Raw genomic sequence first — 18,510 nt, 5'->3', positions numbered from 1 at the left:
TGCAATTGGAAACCAAAAGAAAGCTGGAGTAGCAATTCTCATATCAGGCAAAATAGACTTTAAAATAAAGACTATTACAAGAGACAAAGAAGGACACTACATAATGATCAAGGGATAGATCCAAGAAGAAGGTATAACAATTGTAAATATTTGTGCACCCAACATAGGAGCACCTCAATACATAAGGCAAGTACTAACAGCCATAAAAGGGGAAATCGACAGTAACACATACATACTAGGGGACTTTAACACCCCAGTTTCACCAATGGACAGATCATCCAAAATGAAAATAATGAAACATAAGCTTTAAATGATACACTAAACAAGGTGGACTTAATTGATATTTATAGGACATTCCATCCAAAAACAACAGAATACACATTTTTCGCAAGTGCTCATGGAACATTCTCCAGGATAGATCATATCTTGGGTCACAAATCAAGCCTTGGTAAATTTAAGGAAATTGAAATTGTATCAAGTATCTTTTCTGACCACAACGCTATGAGACTAGATATCAATTACAGGAAAAGATCTGTAAAAAATACAAACACATGGAGTCTAAACAACACATTACTAAATAACCAAGAGATCACTGAAGAAATCAAAGAGGAAATTAAAAAGTACCAGGAAACAAATGACAATGGAGACACGACGACCCAACACCTATGGGATGCAGCAAAAGCAGTTCTAAGAGGGAAGTTTATAGCAATACAATCCTACCTTAAGAAACAGGAAACATCTCGAATAAACAACATAACCTTGCACCTAAAGCAATTAGAGAAAGAAGAACAAAAAAACCCCAAAGTTAGCAGAAGGAAAGAAATCATAAAGATCAGATCAGAAACAAATGAAAAAGAAATGAAGGAAACGATAGCAAAGATCAATAAAACTAAAAGCTCGTTCTTTAAGAAGATAAACAAAATAGATAAACCATTAGCCAGACTCATCAAGAAAAAAAGGGAGAAGACTCAAATCAATAGAATTAGAAATGAAAAAGAAGAAGTAACAACTGACACTGCAGAAATACAAAAGATCATGAGAGATTACTACAAGCAACTCTATGCCAATAAAATGGACAACCTGGGAGAAATGGACAAATTCTTAGAAAGGCACAACCTGCCAAGACTGAATCAGGAAGAAATAGAAAATATGAACAGACCAATCACAAGCACTGAAATTGAAACTGTGATTAAAAATCTTCCAACAAACAAAAGCCCAGGACCAGATGGCTTCACAGGCAAATTCTATCAAACATTTAGAGAAGAGCTAACACCTATCCTTCTCAAAATCTTCCAAAATATAGCAGAGGGAGGAACACTCCCAAACTCATTCTACGAGGCCACCATCACCCTGATACCCAAACCAGACAAAGATGTCACAAAGAAAGAAAACTACAGGCCAATATCACTGATGAACATAGATGCAAAAATCCTTAACAAAATACTAGCAAACAGAATCCAACAGCACATTAAAAGGATCATACACCGTGATCAAGTGGGGTTTATTCCAGGAATGAAAGGATTCTTCAATATACGCAAATCAATCAACGTGATACACCATATTAACAAATTGAAGGAGAAAAACCATATGATCATCTCAATAGATGCAGAGAAAGCTTTTGACAAAATTCAACACCCATTTATGATAAAAACCCTGCAGAAAGTAGGCATAAAGGGAACTTTCCTCAACATAATAAAGGCCATATATGACAAACCCTCAGCCAACGTCGTCCTCAATGGTGAAAAACTGAAACCATTTCCACTAAGATCAGGAACAAGACAAGGTTGCCCACTCTCACCACTCTTATCCAACATAGTTTTGGAAGTTTTAGTCACAGCAATCAGAGAAGAAAAGGAAATAAAAGGAATCCAAATCGGAAAAGAAGAAGTAAAACTGTCACTGTTTGCAGATGACATGACACTATACATAGAGAATCCTAAAGATGGTACCAGAAAACTACTAAAGCTAATCAATGAATTTGGTAAAGTAGCAGGATAGAAAATTAATGCACAGAAATCTCTGGCATTCCTATACACTAATGATGAAAAATCTGAAAGTGAAATCAAGAAAACACTCCCATGTACCATTGCAGCAAAACAAATAAAATATCTAGGAATAAACCTACCTAAGGAGACAAAAGACCTGTATGCAGAAAATTATAAGACACTGATGAAAGAAATTAAAGATGATACAAATAGATGGAGAGATATACCATGTCCTTGGATTGTAAAAATCAACATTGTGAAAATGACTATACTATCCAAAGCAATCCACAGATTCAATGCAATCCCTATCACATTATCAATGGCATTTTTTACAGAACTAGAGCAAAATATTTCACAATTTGTATGGAAACACAAAAGACCCCGAATAGCCAAAGCAGTCTTGAGGGAAAAAAACGGAGCTGGAGGAATCAGGCTCCCTGACTTCAGACTATACTACAAAGCTACAGTAATCAAGACAATATGGTACTGGCACAAAAACAGAAAGATAGATCAATGGAACAGGAGAGAAAGCCCAGAGATAAACCCACACACATATGGTCACCTTACCTTTCATAAAGGAGGGAGGAATGTACAATGGAGAAAGGACAGCCTCTTCAATAAGTGGTGCTGGGAAAACTGGACAGGTACATGTAAATGTATGAGATTAGAATGCTCCCTAACACCATACACAAAAATAAACTCAAAATGGATTAAAGACCTAAATGTAAGGTCGGAAACTATCAAACACTTAGAGGAAAACACAGGCAGAACACTCTATGACATAAATCACAGCAGGATCCTTTTTGACCCACCTCCTAGAGAAATGGAAAAAAACCCAAAAATAAACAAATGGGACCTAATGAAACTTCAAACCTTTTCCACAGCAAAGGAAACCATAAACAAGACCAAAAGACAACCCTCAGAATGGGAGAAAATATTTGCAAACGAAGGAACTGACAAAGGATTCATCTCCAAAATTTACAAGCAGTTCATGCAGCTCAATAACAAAAAAACAAACAACCCAATCCAAAAATGGGCAGAAGATCTAAATAGACATTTCTCCAAAGAAGATATACAGACTGCCAACAAACACATGAAAGAATGCTCAACATCATTAATCATTAGAGAAATGCAAATCAAAACTACAATGAAATATCATCTCACACCAGTCAGAATGGCCATCATCAAAAAATCTAGAAACAATAAATGCTGGAGAGGGTGTGGAGAAAAGGGAACCCTCTTGCACTGCTGGTGGGAATGTGAATTGGTATAGCCACTATGGAGAATAGTATGAAGGTTCCTTAAAAAACTACAAATAGAACTACCATATGACCCAGCAATCCCACTACTGGGGATATACCCTGAGAAAACCATAATTCAAAAAGAGTCATGTACCAAAATGTTCATTGCAGCTCTATTTACAATAGCCAGGAGATGGAAACAACCTAAGTGTCCATCATCGGATGAATGGATAAAGAAGATGTGGCACATATATACAATGGAATATTACTCAGCCATAAAAAGAAATGAAATTGAGTTATTTGTAGTGAGGTGGATTGACCTGCAGTCTGTCATACAGAGTGAAGTAAGTCAGAAAGAGAAAGACAGGTACTGTATGCTAACACATATATATGGAATCTAAGGGAAAAAAATGTCATGAAGGACCTAGGGGTAAGACAGGAATAAAGACACAGACCTACTAGAGAATGGACTTGAGGATATGGGGAGGGAGAAGGGTAAGCTGTGACAAAGTGAGAGAGTGGCATGGACATATATACACTACCAAACATAAAATAGATAGCTAGTGGGAAGCAGCCGCATAGCACGGGGAGATCAGCTCGGTGCTTTGTGACCACCTAGAGGGGTGGGATAGGGAGGGTGAGAGGGAGACACAAGAGGGAGGAGATATGGGAACATATGTATATGTATAACTGATTCACTTTGTTATAAAGCAGAAACTAACACACCATTGTAAAGCAATTGTACTCCAATAAAGATGAAAAAAAAAAAAAGAATAAGAGGATCTGTCCATCAGCTGTGGCCTTCTGTACATCTATATACATTTTCCTTCAATTCTGTCACCTCTTCCAGATCTGCGGGAGAATCTCGATGAACGGTTCTCTCAGAGTCTGTGCTTGGGAGGAGTGAATGGGAGCACAGTGGTGCCTGGGCGAAATTTAGTGATGCCGGAGGGAGGCCTCCACCTGCCAGAGCCTTCCTCTGGTTGGGTAGATCACTACCCTTATCTCTGCTTACACAGGAGACAGCTGACTGCATGTTGCGAAAAGGGGACATGAAAGACATGGATCTCAGCACAAAACAGTGGTCGCAATAAACCCCTTGGTTTGGCTTGACAGTCTCGGAGACACTGAGATTTTCTTTTTTTTTTTTCTTTTATGTTTTATTGGAGTAGAGTTGATTTACAATGTTGTGTTAATTTCAGGTGTACAGTAAGGTGAATCAGTCATACATATACCCACTCTTTTTTAGATTCTTTTCCCATAAAGGCCATTACAGAGTATTGAGTAGAGTTCCCTGTGCTATACAACAGGTTCTTATTAGTTAGACACTGAGGATTTTCCAGTGACAGCAAATACTTCTGCTTGTCCCCTCCCTTTTGCTAACTACACACCCAAGAAGCCCACCCAACAGTAGAGGAAGGGGCAGGGCCGTGCGTCAAAGGAGCAACCCCATCTGAAACAGGATCAGGACAGACCACATACATCCTGGCTCCAGAGGACCCTAGGTGGAGCATCACACATGATTTCTGCATAATTCGGGCCCAGCTGCTGCTTTAGCTGGGCTGTGTCCACAAGTTCGTAACTTTGCAGCTTGACCGACTGAAGGTTGGGGACTCCAGGCTCAGAGGTGTTTTCTGGCACACCCACCCTTGCAGGAGCCTGGCAGAGTTGGAGCCATGCTTCAGATTCTTCCATGGTCAGCCCTTCCTGAGAGCACCCACAGCTGCCTACATCCTCCCATGTCATTTGTATTATTTTCCAAGACACACTGCTTCTTATTCGTGTCTCTCCACCCAACCCCTTGCTCTGGCAACGACAGGACACCTGACAATGTGGCCACTTGCCTGAGTGTCCCCAGAGAAAGGTCTTTGTGCTTCTACAACTTAGAGTCTTTCTGCTCCTGAGAAAGAGAAAAATAACCCTCGGCTGCAGGGAAGTTGGGGCTGGTGGAGTTGTGGTCAAGAAGTCCATCCACATCACTATCCTGCCACGATTGTCACTATCAGCTGGGACATGGGTTCCCTCTCTTGCAGGAGGAGCCTCTGCTTCCCACACTGGGAACCAAGAAGACTGGTTTCAATTCCCTCGCCCCTCCCAGCTCTCAGCTTGTCGGTGTTAAAGATCTCAAATCAGAAAGGACTTTAAAGATAAAATAGTGCAATCCTCCAATTTTGCAGAAGAAATGGGGACCTAGGAAGTGAGGTTTAGTGTCTCCCAGCCCATCAGTGGCATGTGTGGTGGTGTGTAAGCCTGGTGGCGTGTGCGTGCCCGGGCACGTGTGTGCAATGTATGTGCAGTGTGAGTGCAGAGAAGGGGCAGAGAGGGTGAGAGGTGGCGAGCGAAGCAGAGAGAATGTCTCTCTCCTTTCACAGATCGCCCCAGAGATTTTCCTGACTTTACAGGTGGAACTGAAGATAAATGGATTAGCCAGATGAATAAACCTGTATTAAAAACTTTCTGAAAAATCAATTTGAGAGAGAAGATTTGGGAGAATAAAATATGACCAACTGTGTCAGGTAGCTCGAATAAATCGATGCCTGCAAGTCTGATAAACAATTTCTGATCTATGGCCCCCATGGTCTCCTTGCTGGTGATAGTTACCTCGGTAATTGGACCGTGGGATGAGGCCAGGCCAGAGCGAAAGGCATTAAAAATGATGTTTCTTCAAGTGAAAATTAATTTATATACTGACCAACAAAGACCAAAGTAATTTCAGAATTTTAAGGATGGCGAGACATCATAAAATTGTTTACATTTTTCACCCCCTCCTGAAATTAGACATAGAAATGAAAGAGAAATGAGCCTCTCCATCCCCACACATGATATTCCAAGCACAGAGGCAGTCAGCTACTGTTTAGAGGAGGATCTGATGGCTCCAGGAGCGGGGGCGAGGGGGTGGGTAGCATCCCACATCGGGCCACACTGAACCAATATCTGTGTGTACAGCAGGAGGGAAATCGACATGGAAAGTCAGAAAGGGCTTTCTCTTCTGCTCTGGACTTTCTCCACACAATAGTTAAAGAGAAGTAGCTTTTGGCCCTGGAATGAATCAGCCTCCAAAAAAAAAGATGAAATCCACTGCTGAAATAAAATTAAGACCTAAGGCTAGCTTTTCTATATAGAATGGATAAACAACAAGGTCTTACTGTAGAGCACAGAGAACTATATTCAATATCCTGTAATAAACCATAACGGAACAGAATATAAAAAGGAATATATATATAACTGAATCACTTGGCTGTACAGCAGAAATTAACACAACACTGGAAATCAGCTACACTTCTATTTAAAAAGATTGATTAGAAAAAGAATCTAAACTCAGTGTTTATTGCCAAGTAATATCTGCTTATGTACTGCTCTGTGGATATGGCTGAAACAGGCCAAAATTTCCCTTGCAATCTTCATAAGGAATATTCAATACTTTTCTTGTCAGTAGAATGAAGTGAAAGTGTGACTAACTAGTTTTATACTAGTGGATATACTAGTTTTACACAGCATTAAGATAAACTGTCATTGTCTTTGAAATCTGTAATTTCAGAAGTATATATTCTTAGACCCTGTTGGAAATATCTAATTTTCTAAGCTCAACAACAACAACAAAAAGACGTAAGGCACCTTAGCAGAAAAGGAAGGTGGGATGTAAGAAGGAAATGTGAGGCAGTGATCGGCTTGGCCCTGTAGCAAAGGTGGCGTGGAGGCATGTGTGATTTCAGGGACTCCAGAAGGTCCATACGGCAGCCGGCATGATCTTGACACGGATCAAAGCATCTCACTTCCCAGCTTAAACCAGTGGTGCGCTGGGGCCCCTTCTTTCCGCTTGGAATGTTTTGTTTTGTAAAATGCCCTTTAGTACTTTCAATAAAATGAATCCTGAGATGCAAAGAGTTATCATTTTCACCCAACGGATGGTCTTTTGGACACACAGCTCTTCCCAGACTCGGGTCCAGGGACCTCGTTTTAGTAGCTTGAAATTGGTCATGATGGGAGTATTTCCACCACTGAAATCTGCCAACAGTACAAATCAGCCCAGCTGACTGTTGCCCATTTACCAGTGCACCATTGCTAAAAACCCTCCTTACGCTTTAAACTGCAACCAGAGACAATCCAGTCCTTCACTGTGGCCTCGGGGGCTCACCTCTCCACCGTCAGCTGGTATTTCTCCCCCTTTCACCTGCTCTGCGTCAGCCCACGAGCCTTACACCTACTCCTCAGATGTTCCCTGGATAGCCTGTCTCCTCTGCGTGGAAAGCTCCTTCCCCAGATCCTTCTTCAGGCCTCAGCTGAGATGTCACCTCCCCAGAGGCCTTCTCTGACCTTATCCTCTTCACTCACTGTTACAGCATCCTATTTTATCTTTTTTTGCAGAATTCACTACTTCCTAAAATCCTCATTTGTTTGCCTAGTTTTCGTCCGGGCTCCTGCTAGGACATAAGCTTCCTTAAGTGTGGTGATCCTAACTTTCTCATGTCCTCAGAGTCCAGCCCAGTGCCTCATACATTCATTCCAGGCTCTCGGTCAATAGTGGCTGAGTTGAATAATGAATGAATGAATAGCACAGAGCCTCCAATGCCACTATGGACCAGACATCCTTTTTTGGTAAGTATGGCTCCTTGATTACTGTTCTGAAAGTAAATCATTTCAGGGACAATCCCACTTCTAGTCACTAAAACCCTTGAGGGAATAAGTTTCTCGAGTTATTTCCTCCTGGGCAAAGGGGCCCAGAGCAGCTTGGACCTTTGGAAGAGGCCAAGCAAAGGAAAGGGCACCAAATACAGACTTTGCTCATGTAATTCTTCTGCTGAGTGACATTTCTGGGGGCTGTGTTGAGAGCCACAGGCAATCTCACCTGTACTAAGAGAAATGCAAACTAAAAGTCCATTTTTAAAAACTCAGACTGGAAAAGATTGAATAATTTGCTTACAGACTGTTGGAAAATGTGTCAAACACTCTCATATATACGGCTTGTAGGAGCTTAAATTGGTACCACCTCTGGCAATATCTATTAGAAATCCAAATGCCTATGCCCTTTGACCTAATAATTCCACATCCAGGAATTTACCCAAAAGATTTATGTTCACACGGGTGCAAAATTCCAAGCATATAAGGTTATTAATTGCGGAAAAGATTGGAAACAATGTAAAAGTCCCTGACTGGGGGCCTGGTTAGACAAATGACAGTACATCCAGAAAATGAAATACTACAGAAATAAAAAGAATCATGAAGTTCTTTATGTACTAATATGGAACAATCTTCAAGATACACTAAATGAAGAACAATAGGCCTATGATACCATTTGTGTAAAAATGAGCAAAGGGAGAAGTGGGTGTCCACATGGACACACTGATGCTTGTAGATGCTAAGAAGCTCTCAGAAAGAAGGTACAAGAAACTGGGGACTGGACTTCCCTAGTGGAACAGTGGTTAAGAATCCGCCTGCCAATGCAGGAGACACAAGTTTGAGCCCTGGTCCAGGAAGATCCCACATGCCACAGAGCAACTAAGCCCGTGCACCACAACTACTGAGCCTGTGCTCTAGAGCCCGCGAGCCGCAACTACTGAAGCCTGTGCGCCACAACTACTGAAGTCCACATGCCTAGAGCCCGTGCTCTACAACAAGAGAAGCCACCGCAATGAGAAGCCTGTGCACTGCAACGAAGAGTAGCCCCTGCTCTCCACAACTAGAGAGAAGCCTGTGCTCAGCAACGAAGACCCAACGCAGCCAAAAATAAAAAAATGAATAAATAAAATAAATAAATTTATTTTAAAAAAAAGAAACTGGGGACCTGGGGGGCTCTGGGTAAGGAGTCAAGTGGCTGAGGGGCAAGGGTAAGAGGGAGCCTTTTCACTCTGCTTTTTGAATCTGAACCATGTAACTATATTTCCTATGATAAATAAATAGATAGATAGATAAATAAATAAATAAATTTAAGCTATAGATTTGGCACCAGAGCAGTTGAGAGAACATTCTGTATTTCAGTCATGTTAATAAGTCAGCAAAACTTTTCCACCCAAATTTCCTCCCTGTAGAAGTGATCCAGATGGGGAACAACTTCTAACCCCACTGGCAACTGACCTGATGCTGTCTTCTTTGCTGGTTTTGCCATGTGTTCCTGGCCTCCGGCCCGGGACCTCCTCTCTTCTTCTACACTCACTCGCTTGGTGACCTCATCCAGTTGACACACTGGTGCCTCCCAATCTGAGTCTCCAGCCTGGATCTCTGTGCCTGAACTACAGACTCCTGCCACCAAATGCCTACTCTGCGTCTTTACCCAGATGCGGTCATCTCATCTACTGTGACACACGAGTCCTCCACGGGCTTCTCCTGTTGTAAATGGTCAGAACCTTACAGTCAGCCCTCCTCTCACCTGTCAGCACGTCTGGGTCGCCCCTGCTTCAACTATATGCTGAATCCAACCGCTTCTCACCATTAACCTGGTCTATCCTGGCTGACGCCACTCTTACTGTTCGCCTGGGCTGTTGGCAATGCCTCCTAATCGATCTCTCCCCATTTGCTCTGCAAACACAGCCAATGTGATCCTGTTAAAATCTAACTCAGACCATGTCACTCTTCTGACTCAAACTCTTGACGCTTTCCCATCTCAGAGTAAAATCCAAAGTCCTTGCAGGGTCCCTTAAGACTTAGACCATCGCCTGTCCTCACCCCATCACTGTGACCTCGCCTCCTAGCGTTCTCCCCCCTCGCCTGTGCTGCTCCAGCCATGGCAGCCTCCTTGCTCTTCCTCAGATCTGCCAAGCACAGGGCCTTTGCACTTGCCCTTTCCTCTGCCTGGAAAATTCTTCTTCCAGATAACTGTATGGCTCACCCCCTCACTTCCTTCAGGGCTTTACTCAAATGTCACCTCCTCAGTGAGATCTACCCTGGCCACTTTATCTACAATCGCAACCCTTCTCCCCCCGTGTCCACCAACACCCTCCTTTCCCCTGCTTGGCCATTGCCCTTCTCACCATCTACTGAACCATGTGTTTTACTGATCTGTCTTGTATATTATCTGTTTCCTGCTCATGGATATCCACTCCACAAGGGCAGAGATATTTGTCTGTTTTCCTCATGGCTATGTCCCCAGAATTTAGATCAGTGCCTGACACACAGTAGATGCTCAATAAATATGTGTTGAATGATGAATCATCCACTTGATTGGCTGTCTGGGCAGTGAGTGTCAACCTCCTTGAGTTTGTGTTTCACTGTCTAAAGACAGAATTCTCAGCAGCAACCGTGACGGACTTAAGCTGCATCCCTGCTTATCACGCTGGTCACCTGTACATCACCTACATCACCATCGACCGCCCTGACCACACTCAGCAGGCAGAGTCCTATATATTCCTAATATCTGCTCTTTTTGGTGCTGCATTAAGGATACTGTAGAGCAGCGGTCCCCAACCTTTTTGGCACCAGGGACCAGTTTCACGGAAGACAATTGTTCCACGGGCCAGCGGCAGGGGGATGGTTTTGGAATGATTCAAGCGCATTACATTTATTGTGCACTTAATTTCTATTATCATTACATTGTAACATATAATGCAATAATTATGCAACTTGCCATAATGCAGATTCAGTGGGAACCCTGAACTTGTTTTCCTGCAATTAGATGGTCCCATCTGGGGGTGATGGGACCACCTCAGCTCCATCTCAGATCATCAGGCATTAGATTCTCATAAGGAGCGCACAACCCAGATCCCTCACACGCGCAGTTCACAGTAGCATTCCCACTCCTATTAGAATCTAATGCCGCCGCTGATCTGACGGGAGGGGGAGCTCAGGTGGTTATGTGAGCGACGGGGAGTGGCTCTAAATACAGATGAAGCTTCGCTCGCTCGCCCGCTGCTCACCTCCTGCTCTGCAGTCCCGTTCCTAACAGGCCACGGACTGGTTCCAGTCCGTGGCCTGGGGGTTGGGGACCCCTGCTGTAGAGCATTGGCCAGAAATCCACAGAGACTGGATGGGACACAGAAGTGAGGCACTTGAGCCAGGCTCAGGCTGGGGTGAGGTAGAGGCCCAGCCTAAGGCCCTACTGCTGCCAGGCAAGGACAGCCTTTACCATCGTCAGGACTTCTGATTTTTCAGAGAAACTGGAAATCTGGATATTTTTTAAAACGGGAGATCTCCTAACTTTATTTTTTTCCTTTCATTTAGAATTCTTTTATTGAAGTATAGTTTTTTAAAATATTTATTTATTTATTTAAATGGCTACACCGGGTCTTAGTTGTGGCATGTGGGATCTTTAGTTGTGGCATGCAGGATCTTTTTTAGTTGTGGCATACAGGCTCTAGTTCCGACCAGGGATTGAACCCAGGCCTCTTGCATTGGGAGTGCGGAGTCTCAACCACTGAACCACCAGGGAAGTCCCTACTGAAGTATAGTTGATTTACAATGTTGTAGTGTAGTTTCAGGTGTACAGCAAAGTGATTCAGTCATACACATATATTCTTTTTCAGATTCTATTCCCTTATAGGTTATTACAAGATATTGAGTATAGTTCTCTGTGCTTTAAAGTAGGTCCTTGTTGGTTAACTATTTTATATGTAGTGGTGTGTATATGCTAATACCAAACTCCTAATTTACCCCTCCCCCCCACCCTTTTTCCCTTTGGTAATCTCAAGTCTGTTCTCTATGTCTGTGAGTCCGGTTCTGTTTTGTAAATAAGTTCACTTTTGTCATATTTTAGATTCCACAGATAAGTGATATCATATGATATTTGTCTTTCTCTGTCTGGCTTACTTCACTTAGTATGATAATCTCTAGGTCCACCCACACTGTTGTAAATGGCATTATTTCATTCTTTTTTATGGCTGAGTAATATTCCATTGTGTATATATGCAAACACACACATACAGACACACACACACACACACAAAGAGATCTCCTAATTTTAAAAGCAGAAGGTTTAAAAACGCTCAAACATTGAGGGTTTGATCCACCCACCCTAGGGGTCACTGGTTGGAGACCTCTGCATAAACCTTGGACCCTGTAGAAAGCCGAACCCAGGAGACAGGGTGGAGAGGGATAGGGTCTATCGGCAGTTGTAATGTGCTGGGAAGCGTACTGTCTCTCTCGTTGTTTTCTAGGGAGAGTGGATCCCAGTAACTGAAGAATCTTGTTCACTGAGTTCAGGCTTAGCCTCCTCGTCGTTGTAAGGCCATCAATCCTTCAATGGCCTGTTCTCTGCTTACAGAGAACATTAAGTTCATGTGGGCAGCAGGCTTGAAGGAGCTGAGTATGAGCTCACATGCATATGAAAGGAGCAAAATGAGGGGAGAAAACTAAGATGGATGGAGGAAGGCTTGGAGGGACGAGAGGAGAGAGAATAAGAACAAGGAGGCCAAATGGAGACTTCTGTTCATCAAGCACTGCGGGTGTTCACGGCGGCCCCTTCCTTGCTCTGTGTACACAACCTTTAGTAAAACATACACGGCCGACTCCATGTGTTCGTGCCGATGGAATTTGTCATTGAGTGGGGGAGGAGTTTGAAAAAGGAGGGAAGGATACAATTGACGTATGAATCACCGTGGACAAGATTAATTTTAAATATTGATCAAGGGCTTCCCTGGTGGTGCAGTGGTTGAGAGTCCGCTTGCCGATGCAGGGGACACGGGTTCGTGCCCCAGTCCGGGAAGATCCCACGAGCCGCGGAGCGGCTGGGCCCGTGAGCCATGGCCGCTGAGCCTGCGCGTCCGGAGCCTGTGCTCCGCAACGGGAGAGGCCACAACAGTGAGAGGCCCGCGTACCGCAAAAAAAAAAAAAAAAAAAATATATATATATATATATATATATATATATATATATATATATATAAAGTTGGTGGCGATGACCCGGTGATTCTACTCCTAGGGTTACATGTATTCAGAAGAATTGAAAACGAGTATTCCAACAGAAACTTGTACACGGATGTTCATGGCAGCACTATCTCCAATAGCTAAAGATGGAAACAACCCAGGTTCCCTTGAATGAATGAATGAGGAACAAAATGTGGTCTATTCCTACAGTGGAGCATTATTTGGTCCTAGAAAGGAATGCAGTACTGATACACACTACGATTTGATGAAGCTTGAAACCGTTATGCCAAGTGAAGGAAGCTAGTCACAAAGGACCACATGGTATATGATTCCACACATCTACAATGGCCAGAACAGGCAAATCTATAGAAACATGAAGTAGATTAGTAGTTGCTTAGGGAGCGGGGAACCTATGGAGGTGAAGGCTTAAAGGTACGAAGACTCTTAGACGATGACAAAATTCTCAAATTGACTATGGTGATGGCTGCACAACTCTGAATATACTAAAATTCATTAAAGAGTACACTTTACGCAAGAGGGAAGACATATGGGAACATATGTTTATGTATGACTGATTCACTTTGTTATAAAGCAGAAACTAACACACCATTGTAAAGCAATTATACCCCAATAAAGATGTTAAAAAAAAAAAGAGTACACTTTAATGGGAGGACTGTATGGTACGTGAATTACAGTTCAATAAATTTATTTAAAAATAGATAAAGCTGGTGGCACATCTGTGGAAGATTCACAATATATAAGGTACCCTGACTCACCTACAAAAACCACAGCCTGAGACGTGCTCAGGCAGGAAGGAGGGCCTGGACCATGGGGCAGGGCCAAGGGTTGGACTAGAAGTTCCCTTAAAGACCCCCACTGTGATGTGTGAAAAGAACACCAGCCTCTTTGCCACACCAAAGGAGGGAAGGATGGAGGAACAGGAAAGTCACCAGTACCCTCTCCTGCGGGGCAACCCGCTCTCGGCCCTTCCCCGTCGACTGCAGCATCTCTGTCCTCTGCAAATGTGCTGTATTTCATAAACGGGAGGCATCACCCAAGACAAAGTGTGTGTGTTTAGAATTAAGACACTTTTAATATTAGAGACTAGGGAGATCAACCAAGAGGAGAGGGAGGAGGGACTCAAAGGCTCCCTCTTCTCTCCTTGCAGTGTGACTTGAAACCTGGGATGGGCATCAGAGTGGCTAGGGCTGTGCATGGTCCGGCTGGGATGGCCCAGCTCAGCAGGGACCAATGCAGGGTCAGGATCTTTTGGGTCTATTTCTAAGCACTGAAACTTTTTTTTTTTTTTTTTGCGGTACGCGGGCCTCTCACTGTTGTGGCCTCTCCCATTGCAGAGCACAGGCTCCGGACGCGCAGGCTCAGCGGCCATGGCTCACGGGCCCAGCCTCTCTGCGGCATGTGGGATCTTCCTGGACCGGGGCACGAGCCCGTGTCCCCTGCCATCGGCAGACGGACTCTCAACCACTGCACCAACAGGGAAGCCCCTGGAACTTTTTAACAAAGGGCAGATAAAGCCTGTTGGAGTGCCAGCCTTGCCTTTGAACCTTCAAGTGCTACTGACTGGGGCGATGGCTTGCTCTCCCCGGGGGGCTGGTCTACACCTGGCTTCCCTGAATGCTGGACCTTCGTGGAGGACAAAGAAAGCCCAGGTCCTTGGTGGCGACCTGGTGGGAAGGCTGTGGTCCCAGAGCAGCTGATGGCAGCTGCCTCTTTCTCCCAGCACTGCTTGCCCTCGGGCCTCCTCCTGGCAAAGCCCCTTCTTTTGCCCCCCTGTGGGCTAGACCTGCTGCTTCCAGAGCCTTCATCATCACAGCCGCCATACACCTCGGCACCTTCACTTTTTATCAGCAGGACAAACATGATACTTATCCCAGATGCTGTCTTCACGGACATTTAATGAGCAGAGTCACGTAAAGCACCAACCGTAGGGGCTTAAGAAGTGCTCGCCCTTGCGAGGCTATTCGTGGGCAGTTTGTTCCTTCCTAACCGTTAATACTGAACACGGGCACGTGCAGAGGGGAATACGGTCCTGAGGATGACAGCTGCCCACGTGACCAGGCTCTAGCTACATCGGCCAGATAAAGCTGCCGAACGCACGTTTGTGCTCCGTGAAAAACGGTGTCCTCTGCAGAAGTACCAAAGCATACGCGTGCACAGCTTTAACGGTGGCTTCTCCTCTGCCACAGCCTGGCAGAGTCCTGCCTCTTCAGGGGTTACACAGCAGCCCCCAGCCCCACATCAAGTCACTCCATGGCTTCAGCTGGGGCGTCCTCCCTGCAAACCTGCCTCGGCCGGCCACCCGGGGCCCTACCGCATCTCTCCAGGGCAGGTACCCAGGAGACTCTGCTCTACACACCCACCTGGGTGTCCAGCCACCATCGAGGTGATTGGGAAGTACTAAGGCTGTGCGCTTTCCTTTCCACCAAAATAATCACCGGGAGCCCCTTTGATTTGCAAGGAAATCGAGGCTTCTTAATGCACTTGCTGTCAGGCCAGCCCTTTGAACAAGCTCACTCCATAATTTAGAGCTGGAATCTCGTTTTAAATGGCAGTTAAAAATTGTATGTGGCAGTTCACAATGAAATTTAGCTTGACAGCTTGGACATAAAACTAAAAATAAATGACTTCACATCCAAATAATAAGTAATAACAATGTTAGGCTGCATAAGAATAGCAGAGCCGGATTCAAATACAATATTAATTTTAGGAATATGAGTGACTGGGGAGAGACAGAGGCAAAGAAACAAATCCTTCATAGAGCAATCGTCTCCTCTTATCCCCCAGGCAACTGGCTGCCTTTCACCTCCGCGGCACAGCAATTATGTGGTGTAATGGAGACAGCGCAAATAAGCAGAAAGATTTTATTAAACCAAATGAGCAAATCATCTGCGTATTATTGCGATTTGATTGACACTGACAAGTGTCGAGCAGACGCGGATGTGAATATGATAAAGAAGCTTGCAGAAAAGCTCTTGATAATGTTACTCTTGATAAAGTTGCCCGGCCACCCTCTCTAAGTAAATAAAGGGGAGAAGAAGATGACGCATATTAATTCACCCAGTTTGCAGCCTGCTGGAGGACGGGAGGGGGAAAAAAGTTGCAGTGGGTTCAGCGTATGGCATTTTATATGAATACCAAAATTGCATTCATGATTCGCAGACTTTACGATAATATATTAATATTAAAACTAAAGGTCATTCCACATAACAGTTAAGCTGCCTGAGCTTCAACCTTTATACCAATAACAGACTCTGGAAAGTAAGTGAGAGATATCTGAATACTCTAAAAAAAAATTTTTTTTTTATTTGGGAAGATTGCTGGGCTAACGTTAGCTCAGGTGGCCCCTCACCCACCTGCCTTCTCCGGGGACAATTAAAGGGCTACCTGGAGGATGGCTGCATCTGAGACAGCTGGGGCTGCCGGGGAGGAGAGGTGATTAATTGCCACAGGCCTTCGGGCCCTCGCACACGGCTGTGTTCCGCTAATGATTCCCTTATGAGCTGGCGACACGCGTTGCCACCGACGGGGCCCCACAGAGTCAGCACAAAACTTTACTCGGCTGCTCAGGGCGCTCTGAGCAAAGGGCCCCAAACGAGGCAGGCTCTGTCGAGGACGATTTACAGGAGACCTGCCTGGAGGCAGGGGGCTGGCTGCGATGACCTCTGGAGCGCCCTCCAGGGGGTGGTTTGCTCTGATTCTGTCAGCCCGGCTGGTTCCAGCAAGAGCTTCCTGGCTGGGTGGCTGGGTAGGTGGGTGGGTACCTGGATGGACTCTGAACTTTTCTTGGAAGAGAAGAAAACGGACATCTGCTAAACGGAGGGGCTATTGACATGGGGTAGCACATCATCTCTCCATAGAGCGAGGTTAAGCCTGTGTGTCCAGAGAAGGGAGTGTTTGTTGCTGGAAAGTTTATCCAGCCCTTGGTCACATGGGCAGATGCGCAGGTCTGGGCAGCTTAGACAGGAGGACAGAGATCCTGATGGCTCAGGCTCACCATCAAATGACCTCGCTGGCAGCTTGAAACTGGTGGAGTCTTTCCACTGCAGAAGTTGGTAAACTCTTTAAATCGGGGCTCCCCCTCCACCAGCCAGTTTGTAAACATTTTAGCTGCGCTCTGCTGGCTGACTCAGGGCAACATATGGGGGAGATTTCACTTCCCACAAGTAGCTGGGTTGTTGCCATGTTTACTGGCTCACATGGGCATCGAACATAGATTTTTTTAAGAAAAATTAATTTATATTTATTGAAGTATAGTACAGTATTCTTTTTTTTTTTTTTTTTTTTGCAGTACGCGGGCCTCTCCCTGTTGTGGCCTCTCCCGTTGCGGAGCACAGGCTCCGGACGCGCAGGCTCAGCGGCCATGGCTCACGGGCCCAGCCGCTCTGCGGCATGTGGGATCTTCCCAGACCGGGGCACGAACCCGTGTCCCCTGCATCGGCAGGCGGACTCTCAACCACTGCACCAGGGAAGCCCATAGTACAGTATTCTTTAAGTTACAGGTGTACAATATAGTGATTCACAATTTTTGAAGGCTATAGTCCATTTAGAGTTATTATCAAATATGGGCTATATTCCCGGTGTTGTACAATATATCCTTGTAGCTTATTTTATACATAATAATTTGTATCTCTTAGTCCCCTACTTCTGTATTGCCCCTCCACCCTCCACCTCCCCACTGTAACCCCTAGTTCTCAATATCTGTGAGTCGGCTTTTTTGTTATGTTCACTGGTTTGTTGTATTCTTTAGACTCCATATATAAGACATCAGTGAGATCATCCAGTATTTGCGTTTCTCTGTCTGACTTATTTCTCTGAGCATAATGCCCTCCAAGTTCACCCATGTTGCTGCAAATGGCAAAATTTTGTTCTCTTTTATGGCTGAGTAGTACAACATAGTTCCTTTCTTTTTTCTTTTTAATCTTTTTTGGAGTATAGTTGCTTTACAATGTTGTGTTAGTTTCTAGTGTACAGCAAAGTGAATCAGCTATACATATACATATATCCCCTCAACATAGTTTCTTTAACGTAGAAAATATCTAGTCTTTGTGAAGCCACATTTGGTGCAAAGCAAGAGTGAGGGAAAGACTAAATGAAGTCCCGCCTAATGTGATGATTCTAACAACTTCTCTAGGTAGTTTCCTGCCTGTGTTGAGAAAAGAATTTGGGCCTCTTGACTTCTTAGTCTTCCACCTGCCCAGCTGGCTCCTCTCCCAGGTGGCACTTGAGTGAATGGCATGGGCTGTGGCAGGTGTCTTGAGTGTCTGTGTCTCTCTGAAGGTGTCCCTTGACCACTGGCTTCTGCTCACCTGGCTGGCGTTTTCAAGTGTCGGAACTGGAGATCTGGTCTCCCTCGGTCTGCTCAATCTCCCCCGACAGCATCATCTTGGGCAGGTAGAGCCTGCCTTCTGGCCTAAGTAGGCCTCTCATCTTCTGCTGTGGCGCCTCCTTGCCCCTCCTGGACGAGGCAAGCTC

This window comes from Leucopleurus acutus, assembly GCF_964270905.1.
Source record: "Leucopleurus acutus genome assembly, chromosome: 20".
Lineage (NCBI taxonomy): Eukaryota > Metazoa > Chordata > Mammalia > Artiodactyla > Delphinidae > Leucopleurus > Leucopleurus acutus.
The sequence above is the reverse complement of the archived record's forward strand: the minus strand, read 5'-3'. Positions refer to the sequence as shown.